At 39.2% G+C, this 12,029-nt stretch overlaps 1 pseudogene; it reads left to right on the top strand.

Moving 5' to 3' along the window:
* The first annotated feature begins 1,515 nt into the window (after positions 1 to 1,515).
* LOC100608923 (ATP synthase F(0) complex subunit C2, mitochondrial-like) lies at positions 1,516 to 3,373 on the top strand (annotated as a pseudogene).
* The last annotated feature ends 8,656 nt before the right edge of the window (positions 3,374 to 12,029 follow it).

Below are 12,029 nucleotides of genomic sequence, written 5' to 3'. Positions count from 1 at the left end.
CCTGTGGTGACAGGTCACTAAACATGTTTGAAGAAATATCCCAACAGAGCTTGGGGCAGGACAAAAAGGAAAGGAATTACAAATATGGTCCTCCGCTTTCTTCATTCCTGACCACCCTTACCCCACCCCTCCCCCATGCCCCACCAACCCTAGAAACTGTTCTGGGGAGGACCAAAGTGGAGAAAATTAACAGGCCCTGGAGAAGGGGCTTGACTGTGGAAAAATTAAATCAAAGAGATGATTGGCGGAATCCCTCTTCCTTCCTCCACATCAAGTCCTATATCCCTGGACAAGCAAAGTGCAGCCCTTTAGAGTCTATCAATCAATCAACCAAAAATGATTTAATGATGGAAGCAGCCTGATATTCTGAACAGACTAAGGAAGGGGAAGCTAGGAGAGCTAGGTTCTTCCCTAGCCTCGTGCAAACTGAGGAAACATGAGTTTTGGACTCAGAAATGACAAGGGTGTTGGCATTGTCACTTACTTGCTCTGTGACCTTGGACAAGGTGCTTAGCCTCACCAAGCCTCAGTCTCCTCATCAGGAAAATGGGAACTCGTAATACCTCCATCACATATTTGTCACATAAAATATCTTCCACATGGCTGGCATACAGTGGTTGCTCAAGAGTTGCCTTCCCTTTTGTGGGAACCAGCATAATCAAGTGGAAAGAGCCCAGCTTTAGAAGCAGAGAGAGCTGGTTTCAAATCCCAATGGGGGCGCTCACTTTGAGCCACTAATGAACTTCCATGTGCATCATGCGTTAAAGAGTTATTAATCTGTTTTCCTTCTCACCCCACCCTTTTATTTCAAAACTTACAAAAATTAATTCAGTCGCCTTATATGTCCATGGACTAGCCATTCTGATAAAGTAAAGTGAAATAAATCCTTCAATCCATCCCAACTGGTTCTCCTTAGACAACTGGCTTATTTAGGGAAGCAAGTGCTTATAGTCAATTAGGGGGGCCAGCTATAAACTGATCCAGGCCATCTTCCCCCTCATTCATCCCAATGCCTGGAACTCCAGGGGCCAGAGACTGCCAACATAACAGCTGCCTCAAAGAGCTCTCTTTGGTGAGAGAGAAACTTAAAAGGATTTGTGGGAAATTTTACCTGGTGGTGTACTTTGACACCCTCTCCTTAGTAATCTCAAGAAAATTTCAGTAAAAACAAAGTTGATTTTCATGGATATTTTTGGAGTCAGATTAGTATTTTTTTCAGATGTAATATCATACTCTGATGGGTCCAGGGCCCACTTCATGAACACAAAACCTGTGCAGTCCCACCAAGCCCCACACTCAGAAAGACCCCAGGCTTGGTTTAATACTCTGCTGTCACCATCTTGAAATTCTTAATCATTTTATCTTTGAGGTTATGTTTTGTAGATGTCCAATGGGATTTCAATGGAGCATGAGCAGAGGAGATACACACTGTATGTGTGTCCACCATTTCTTGCCACCCCATTGAGATATAGCTTTTGTGATGCTCCATAAGCACAGAATTCCAATGGGCCCGCAATGCATGAGAGTTCACTGAGACCCACAGCAAGTACAAGGTAAGTGTGTTACATCCATGAGTAAATAAGTGTGATTGCTGACAGTCCTGAGAGATCATGTTTTCCATACAAACTAGAACTTGCTTTGAACACAGAAAGAAAGCAATGACATTCTCCGAAACACGAATGACCAAGGAACTCTATCATATACTTTCTTACTCATATTACTCCTCCATGTTAACCAACCACTTCCACAGAAAATGATAACATAGAAGGAAAGGAAAAGGGTTGCCCTGTCTTTGCAAACCTTTTCCTTTCCTTTCAACTCTTCCTTACTCATCAGTAAGCTGAAGGTAGAAAGTGTTGGTAGAATGTGTGTACATCAAGAAGCAGAATAAAAATGGTTCTTTTCTGCAGCATTCCCACTGTTCTGATAAGAATGAAACACATACACACATACAAACTACAAAAGACAAATCGCGTATTTGATTATTCCACATATGACTTAAATACTCATATTTGCATTTAAAACTGTCATTGCACAGTACAAAAATGAATGGTAAAATTCATTCTAATAATTTAAGATTTTAATTTTTCTTCACTTAGAACTACATTAAATCACAGATAGAAAACACCATGAAAGTCCAAAGAGAGAGACCATGGACGAAAGGGAAAAGCTTTATATTTTAAAGCTTTTTTCACTGCTTTTTTAAACAGCATTTTTTCACTGCTTTTTGAACAAAGGACCTTGCATTTTCATTTTGCACTGGGCCCCACAAATTATATAGCTGACACTGGATGGACCTTTTGGTGAGAGCTAGAAATGCCAGATTTATCGAGCTTATATGTACATAAAATAACCTGTGTATTCCTTATGCTTTCACTGCCAAAGAAAAATTGATACTCAGATATACTGCTTGTGTCTGCCATTTCTAACCACGTCTGCCTCTCCTCAAGTTACATCCACCTTCTCCCTAAACTTAACATTCGTCTAACCATAACGTTACCCTTCTTGTCATTGTACCCCAATCCACCAGTGCAAAAATTGGGTCAGAATAGAGGGGTATACTGAACCAAGACGTTCCTGAACCAGGTTCTGGGTATTTACCCACTCTGTCTTTATACTCTTAGGTTTGAAATCCAGCTAAATAGGAATAGGAAAGAAAGTGTTGCCTCTCCTACTCTTCCCTGGAGAAGAAGGAGAAAGGAGGAGGAGGAGGCTGGACACTGAGCACCTCCTTACTCTAACAAGCTCTAGACCTGTACATTTCGTGTATATGTCTTTTAACCTAGAAGAGGAACAGTTTCCAGCAGCCCTTTGCTGGCATCCTATGGTGCCAGTGTAAATATTGGAAAGAGGAAATTGCCTTTAGCTTCTTCTTTTAAGAAAATTCTGGTACTGTCTTCTCTGCAGTGGGAGCAGCTCTCCTGCTACAGCCCCTCAGCCCCTGAAAACGTTCGCCTGCTCCAAGTTCGTCTCCTCTCCCTCATTGGTCAAGAGCACCTCACAGCTGCTGAGCCGTCAGCTATCTGCAGTGGTGCTGTAATGACCGGAGATACTGACAGATGAGAGCCTCAGCAGCTTGGCAGTCTCACGTCCCCTTACCTCACTTGTCTCTAGCCGCAGCTTCCAAACCAGCACCATTTCAAGGGACATCGACACAACAGCCAAGTTCATTGGAGCTGGGGCTGCCACAGTTGGGGTGGCTGGCTCTGCGGCTCAGATTGGGACTGTGTTTGGGAGCCTCATCATTGGTTATGCCAGGAACCCTTCTCTGAAGCAACAGCTCTTCTCCTACGCCACTCTGGGCTTTGCCCTCTGAGAGGCCATGGGGTGCTTTTGCCTGATGGTGGCCTTTCTCATCCTCTCTGCCATGTGAAGGAGCCATCTCCACCTCCCATAGTTCTTTCTCCCACGTGTGGTCAGCCCTGTGTGTTCCTTTTCCTATACCTCCCCAGGCAGCCTGGGGAACGTGGTGGGCTCAGGTTTTGACAGAGAAAAGACAAATACTGTATTAATAAGAAAAAAATTCTGGTAAAATATACATAACATAAAATTTATCATTTTTACCATTTTAATTGTACAGTTCTGTAGCATTAAATACATTCACATGGTTGCACAACCATCACCACTATCCATCTTTCAGCTTCTTAACTGCAGCTAGAACCTACCAGTGGCTGTTCCTCTGAAATGCCCAGCTTAGACTGCACTTTCAAATTAAGGAAGGAAAAAGAAAAATAACAAAGCCTGAAAAAATAGTTTGTAAAAGTGACTGAATCCATGTCAGAAAGACAGCCAACAAGAAGAAAATGTCACCAACACGAATTTGAGAAAGTGAGAAATAAAAGGGACTTCTGAGAGTATAGAGTCCAACCATCCTCTTTTACATATTGTCAAGTCCTCAAAAAACCTGCCAGGAGAACCTGTTACAGTACCATGCAAACAAAGCAGTTGAGGGGTATCCTGATCAGACTCACTGCGGTAAGGAAGAACACCATCTTGACAGTCTTAGTAGTGTCTCAGAAGGGGTAAGTTGGAAGTATCTTTATAGAGTTTTAGGGCCTGAGCTGGGTGATTTTAAGGTGAGTTTTACAAGGTGCAAAACTAGGATTGGGCCGAGTTTACGACATACTAGCTTTGGATTGGTGGGCACAGGAAAGACTTGAACGAGTCTTTACGAGTAAGCTGTTAGTCTTCATAGGTGAGTTATTTTAGTTAGTTAACAGTCTTATCTTCTAGGAACTATTATTTCCTAGAGCAAGTAGCTTAAGTTATTTTTGTTTGTTCTCAGTATTTTTTAACATGGGAACAGGAACATATGCCTGGTCTCAGTATTGTTAAACACAGGAACGGAATTTATGTTGATTTCAGCTTTCAACATAAGGAAACCAAGGCAGAGAGGAGTTAAATAACTAGCTCAGAAGTGAGCAGCTGGTAACAGAGCTAAAGTTTAACCTAGAGCCCCTGACTACAAGTCCAGGGCTTGCTCACCACCCGCTACCCCATTACACACACACACACACACCAAACTGCCGGAATTACTTTCTCTTAAAATGAAAAACTTACAATATAATCACATCGCAGAAAATTTGGAATAAAGGATAGCTCAAATCCCATCACCATATCAACTGTATTTCCTTCCAGTTTTTCTTCATAAATAGTGATTTTGTTTTTGTTTTGATTCTGTAGTGTTCGTTTACTTTCTCTCTACAATTTTTGTTTCTCCAAAGCTTTCTTGAGCAAGATGTGTGCTTTTTCCTGGCTCCCCTTTGTGCTTCTCCACCATCAAGGAAGAGTCTCTGCTTTTGTTGAAAAAGTTCCAGGCATTTCCAAACAGGCTGGGGCCACTAAGATTCTGCTAGAACTATCTAGTCTGAAAGAGCAGTTTTAACAGGCATAGGCCCCACAAAATTGTTCTTCCCACTGGCTCAGCTTGAGGGGCTCAAGACTCTTCAGGCAACTGACCACTGATACTGAGGCAATGTCATTTGGTTCTCAGTCATACCCACACTTCATAATATAGTTGTCCATCCCTCCATATCCACAGGGGATTGGTTCCAGCACTCCAAGAGAATACCAAAATCTGTGGATGCTCAAGTCTTCTACATAAAATGGTGCAATATTTGCATATAACTTACACACATCCTCCCATATAGTTTGAATTATCTCTAGATTACTTATAACACTTAATACATTATAAATGCTATGTAAATAATTGTTATACTATATTTTATTTGGATTTTTTTTACTGTTGTATTGTTATTGTCAACTGAAGAACCACAAGGTTTATAAATTTGGAAAGGAGAGCTGTATTTCTCATAAAGGGTTGCAGCCTGCAGGCTGGCCATGCCACAGGCTGGGATGCGTAGCTTCCAGTAAAAGCTGAGAGCAAACACTTTGAGGGAGGGAAGGATAAGACAGGAATTTGTGCTGGATGGGTTGTGTAAGTATACATATTTAATAAGCTATAGGAGGATTTATGAATATTTATGAAAGAAGCATGCATATATCCAATCGAATTTCATGCCTCTTCATGGGTCACATGTACAAAAAATGGTGTGTTAGCATGATCAGAGGGTGGAGTTCTCAGCCTTCTGATGTCAAAAGGTGAAGCAGAGGACGTGAAAACCCTCACTGTACGTCATTTGTAGACCGGCCGGAACCACTCCATGATCGGTGGCCTCTTATCAGGAAGGAATGCTGGTCAGTTGCTGTGTTGAAACCACAAACGGGAAGGAAAATCTGGTCACTGCCCCAGATACTTGGCTAAGGATGATAAAGGAATGAGTCGTCCATTTCTGATTTTCCACCACTGATTTCTGCTTACTCTTTAGGAAAGAATTTGGGTCAAAAATTAATAAGAAAAAGGCCTATTGAGGCATGTCTTACCTCCTATCCTTTCATGGCCAGGAACTCCACTTTTCAGGTTTCTCTGGGGTTCCCCCTAGCCAGGAGGAGGTCCGTTCAGTCAGTTGGGGGTCTTAGGATTTTATTTTTATTTCTCATTATTTTTTTCAAATACTTTTGATCTGCAGTAGGTTGAATCTGCTGATATGGAACCATCAGGTACAGAGGACCTACTGTACTCTTTTTCATTTCTGTGTGCTTTTGCCTTATCTTTCTCCACTCCCTTCTCCCTGCTCTTTGCAGAGGCCTTCCAAACCCTTCCACACATTTTATCTCACTTCTTTGGTGATTCTCAGTCCAGTAATCAGCAAGCCCTTTGCTAAAATTATGATCACATTCCGCAATGGGAGCATGTAAATGATAATTTATTCACAATATTCTCATTTTCAGTAAAGGGGTTCCTGAAAGGTTATAAGACAAATCACTATTAACCTAATCATATTGTGAAAGGAAAATAAATCTTGGGGCCCCAAAATCACTATGCTAAAGGGAAAAGTTAAGCTGGGAACTGGGAAAAACCTGTCTCCCATTTTATTATAAATGCATATCTAATTGCCTCCTTTGGAGAGGCTAATCAGAAGCTCAAAAGAATGCAACCATTTGTCTCTTGTCTACCTATGGCCAGGAAGCTCCCTCCCCACTTCGAGTTGTCCCCTGTTTTCTTCGAGTTGTCCCGCCCTTCCAGACCGAACCAATGTTCATCTTACATATGTTGATTGATGTCTCATGTCTCTCTAAAATGTATAAAACAAAATTGTGCTCTGACCACCTTGGACATGTCGTCAGGACCTGCTGAGGCTGTGTCACAGGTGCACATCCTCAACCTTGACAAAATAAACTTTCTAAATTAACTGAGACCTATCTCAGATATTCGGGTTTCACATTTTGGTAACCATGGAGGGATTCCGGGTGGAGGTACCCCTGACCTTTGACAAATCTGCTATCAGTGCTTGGTACCAGCATGAGCTAACTTTATGGCTCAAACCAATAGGACAATTTGCTGAGATCTGGGAGCACTTACTCCAGAAAATCCCTGATCTCCCAAAATTTGATTGAAATCAAAAGTTTATTTTGCTGTACAACCCCTTTTTTTTTGGATTTTTACTTGCTTCCAACAAGAAAGGCAAGCTTTTCAGCTTCCATAATGATGGAAGGCAGGTAACTCCTTTATGGAGTTTGAGCTTGCTCCCGGCAGGGAGGACGAGTTTGAGGTTTTTTTCCTGCTTCTAGGATGGTAGAAAGCAACCTTTAGCCTGAGACCCATCCCTAGGTAAGTAGCAGAATTGGGGTTTTGTCTTGGCTAAAGTTTAACAACCAGCTGGTCTTAATTTCCCCTTACCATTACAGCGCTCAGTGATCATATTGTTGGGGGTATTTTTATTGTTTGTTCCGGTCTTTCTCCCATCAGATTTGACTAACTCTACCTGACTTGGTCAAATCCGAGTGAGAATTCCAAATTATGAGTAACAAATCCTCTCTAATTTGGCTAAAACTCCTTGCAGCTGCAAAAGAGGGAAAAAAATGCACTTGGTTTCTGTATTTGCTTCCTGTCTTAAAAAACAACAAATGTTCTTTCGTTTACTTTTCTTCCACCCTATACCGCCTTCCCCGTTTGCCGTCTGCAGTACCAAAAAATTTAGAGAAGGCTTCTAATGATTTGAACCCCTTTAAATGAATCAGAACAAATGCCCCACTCGCCCCTTTGGTGGAGTTCTGCTTTCTTTGGAGTTTCAAGAGTCATGGGCAGATTCTTCTTAGGTCTAAAGTTCTGTTTTCCTGTATTGCATAACCCGACCTCTTTAGGGATACCAGAGATTACCTGGTACTGTGAGAGGATTTGAGTTTGGTGTGTGTAATAGCAGACGAGAGCTACAAATTTAGGGGTGGCTGAGCACAGTTTACAGGAAGTGGTCTTGGCTGTTGTTTTTTTTCTTTTCTCCTAGGAAGTTGTTTAAGGATCTTAATTCTAGTTCGAAGATACATTCTAAAGGTCTTCCCTATTGCTTTTTCTCCCCAAATTAATTTCATTTTGGCTTGTCTGTGTGCATTTGCATGAGGAACAGAACGGTTGTTTTCATCGGTAAATGAGAGACAGTTTTCTCAGCTCGGAAGAGAAAGGGCATTTTTCTCCTCCCAGCCAAAAGGTGCCCCTGGGTGACCAGGGACCTCATGGGAGTGTCTGGGGGGTTGACCCCCCTGTGACATGCAGCAGCCCTACAGGGAAATTCCCAACAAAAATTACTGTTTTAAAAAATAGCTCATCCAGGAAACGCATATAAGGGCTAATCACCTGGCATTCTGAGCCCTCTCAGAGGTCACAGACCTCAGGAGAGAGAAACTGAAACACGTAAAAGGGTGGAAACGACTCAGTGGTGATACACTGTGTTGTCCTGCCCACAAGCAGCAGACACAGATCCACCACACAAAAACCCTAGGTCATATCTCAGCTTCTCCTTTTAAGACAAAGTAGATAACAAATAATCTAAGAATGAGGAGAAAACAAGGAGAATGACCCCCCCTTTTGAGCACTCCATAGGTTTTATAGATGTAAAATGGAAAGAATATGGTCTATGTGCACATTTGCATTAAGGAAAAAGAATCTTAACGTTGACCTTAAAACTACAGAGTTCTCAAGTTCTCTTTCTTTCTACTTTCTTTTCTGCATGCTTTAAATCTGCTGTTTTTTTTTTTTATTAAGATAAAAACCACTGTTTGGATCCAACAGGTTTTTTTGCAAAGTGGTGAATTTGTATTTATCTCATGGCTAAAGTTCTGAAGTAGAAGCTATAGGATCTTTGTATGTGTGTGTATATGTGTGTATATATATTTAAAAGGCCTTTATAATTTCTATCATTTTTATAATTTTAGTTGGCAATTAAATCAGTTTTAATTTCCCTCTAGCACATCATACTTTTTCTCTCCATACCTTATGATGTAAATTTTGCTATTTGATTTTCACCTGAGTTGTTTCCTTTAATTTGCAAATTTAAGGCTATTTAGCTGACAACTGCCTAGGCTTGTGAAACAGGTTATCATCAATTTGAAAGTCTAAGATAGGAGAAAAAAGGGTCTTTATGACCCTATAAGATGTACTTCTATTGACATGCCTAATACATCTATGTATTTATGTGTTGTATACACAGTGTTTCACTACTGAAAATATATAAAAGAGCTCTAATTAATTGGCTTAAGAATATAAAAGTGCTTGAATCAAATACTTTATCAGGAAAAAAAGAAAAGACTAGTCAAATGCTTTTTCATGTTTACGTAACAAGTAAAATCTTTAATAAATAAGCTAGCTTTAAAATTATTGGTAAAGTAATATTAGAAATGTCTTAAGAATTGCCAGTATACATTTTTGTTTGCATTTATTAATCAAGCAATTTCACACTTATTCCTGACAAATACTATAAGATTTCAAAATTTGGCGTAGGGGTTATAAAACTATAAACCCAACCAAGATAGAATGATCTTTGCTTATGTAATTTTTAATAAATAAGACATTAATATAGTTTTCATGAAAATAGCTATATCTTGAATTTAGTAAGATAACCATAACTTCTAATCTTGTGATTTTAAGTGGTCTAGTCCATAGGCAGTAAGGTTTGTTTTGGCAAAGGACTATTGCTGTCTTTGTTTCAAAGCTAAACTATAAACTGAGTTCCTCCCAAAGTTAGTTCGGCCTATGCCCAGGAATGAAAAAGGACAGCTTGGAAGTTAGAAGCAAGATGGAGTGAGTTAGATCAGAGCTTTTTCACTGTCTCAGTTATAATTTTGCAACAGTGGTTCTGTAGCTTTAAATGATGACTATCGCAGTTTTCATAAATAATCTAGGCAAACAATTAAAATAAAATAATTAGGTAAATGTAATGGAATAAGTACTGGTAGACAAATTCATCATAATTTACAATCTAAAGTTATATTAAATTAAATAATAGATATTTCATTATTTGGGTATTTTCCAATAAAAATCTATTGTAGGAAAACATTCTTTCAAAAAAATGTTTTTTTAAAAGGTGAACAATTTTTGTCTAATTCAAAGCTTATTTAAAGGTTATGTATAAAACAAGGTAAAGGGAACGAGGAAATAAGAAAGATGTAAATAAAGTTATAAAAATAAAGAGGTTTTTTGGTAAGAAAGCTTAAAGAGAAATAATTTTATATGAGAAAGAATCTTGTATGGTAAATTTAGTTCTAGAATAAAGTGACTGATTATTTAAGAAAGAGGGATGTTCAGGACAAACCAGAAAGTTCAAGTGTGTCATGAACAGTCTGTTTAAATCACAATAGGAGGATTTATTTAAAAAAAACTTTTATATGATCAACTTGTCTGTAATTAAAGGGAAATTATAAGGGTGTTTCTAGAAATTGGGCTTGATGTTAAAAAAAACACTTATACACTAAATAATTGGTTAGAACAATGAAATTTTCATAAGGGATTGATTTACTCTTAATAAATTATAAGAGATTTTAATTTTTTTAACCCAAAGTTCAACTGTTAGTGCCTCTCACCATTTTCAGTTTTTTCTCCCCTTTTAAAGGGCATGAAATAGTAATTCTCTCCAACTCATATTCAGCTCATATAAGTTCTTTTCCTCAAGTTCTGTTTGTTGCGGCCTGATGCTAAAGAAGTTTTATTAAAGGTGTAAAGAAAATGTTTTCTACCAACATAATATTCTGTGCAGTACAGAAGGTCTTTTCTTTTGCCTTTTGGTAACTGGCCTAACAGATTTTACAGTTTATTGAAACAATTCCTATGCCATTATTATTAAGTTTTGGTTTGCTTAGGAAAAAAACAGAAATTAAAAAAATTTAATTAAGGTTATTACATTTATGTACCTTTCCGTATGTGCTTTTAAAGTACTTGTGACATTGAGTTACAGGGTTTTGACTCCTGGGTCTAAAAGGGACACCAAGTCCTACTAAATCTTAAACACTGATAGCAATTAAAGCCTCATCTTCAGGCCCGGCAGAAGATGCCAGTCAAAATAAACGGCATTCCTCAGACACAGGGCCAGAAATTAAAGCTATTCAACTCCTCAAGACCCAGGGACTATTGCAGAAGAGGTGGGGTGTGTGAGATTGTAAGGGCTGATTTTGAGAGATAAAATAAGTTCAGTTTCTCTATAAATTAATCATTAATGTCAAAAGCACACTGATGCAAGACCAGCATATGGGCCTCTGTGTCAGATTAACAAGATTTTCTTGAAGGCTTAACCAACTCCTTAATAAAGCTTATAAAGTTTATGAAAGGCTTATGGAAGTTATATCTTATGGTCAAGATGAAATTTTTTTTTCAAGATGGGAGTCTCACTCTGTGGCCCAGGCTGGAGTGCAGTGGCGTGATGTCAGCTATCAAACTTTAGATCTGAATTAAAATTGAAGAATTTGAAAACGTTCCTGTCAAAATTCCTCTGCCTATACTGAGCCTTTCTCTGAGAGAGCTCCCCTGGAAGCTCCCAGGAAAATGAATGGGTTCCAGGAGCCCTTTCTTTGTCATTCATTAAGATAAAGCATTTGATAGTAAATGATACAGGAGGGGGTTTCCTAACCATTCTCTAGAAAACAAAATTTCTTCTGAGCAAAGGCCACTTCTTACTCATCCTTGAAGTCAAAACATTTATGGCAGTAACCAGCACACATTAGGTACTCAATACTTGTTTGCCCACCTTGTTAACTCTCACAAAGCAAGGCTTTGTCATAGCCCCCAGAAGAGAGCAGGTAGCCCTATTATGTACTGTCATACTCCTTACACACTTTTTTCAAGGACTATTTGTAATCACACGTGTGTATTTACTTAATGTCTACATTTCCTCACTAGACTCTAATCTCCCTTTGTGCATAAGATCAGCCTTGTGGGCACTCAATACATGTTTGTTGAATGAAAGTGAAAAGCTCAACAGACGTACCTTGACTCAGAGCTAAGCTCTTCTTTTGTCGATACCTTCCTGAATAAGATCCATACTTTCTCCCATAAGATTTGATAGCTTATAATGGCTACATCACTTGGTTAGTTTGATTTCTTCTTCGTAATTTGTTTAAAGCACCTGGTACTTTCCAGATAGATGCCTACTGAAAATGAACTGCTATTTCTTGCCTGTAAATGTCTGCAATTTCAAGCCAGATAC

This window comes from Pan troglodytes, chromosome X (assembly GCF_028858775.2).
Source record: "Pan troglodytes isolate AG18354 chromosome X, NHGRI_mPanTro3-v2.0_pri, whole genome shotgun sequence".
Classification (NCBI taxonomy): Eukaryota; Metazoa; Chordata; class Mammalia; order Primates; family Hominidae; genus Pan; species Pan troglodytes.
This window is presented reverse-complemented; position numbering and strand designations above follow the sequence as displayed.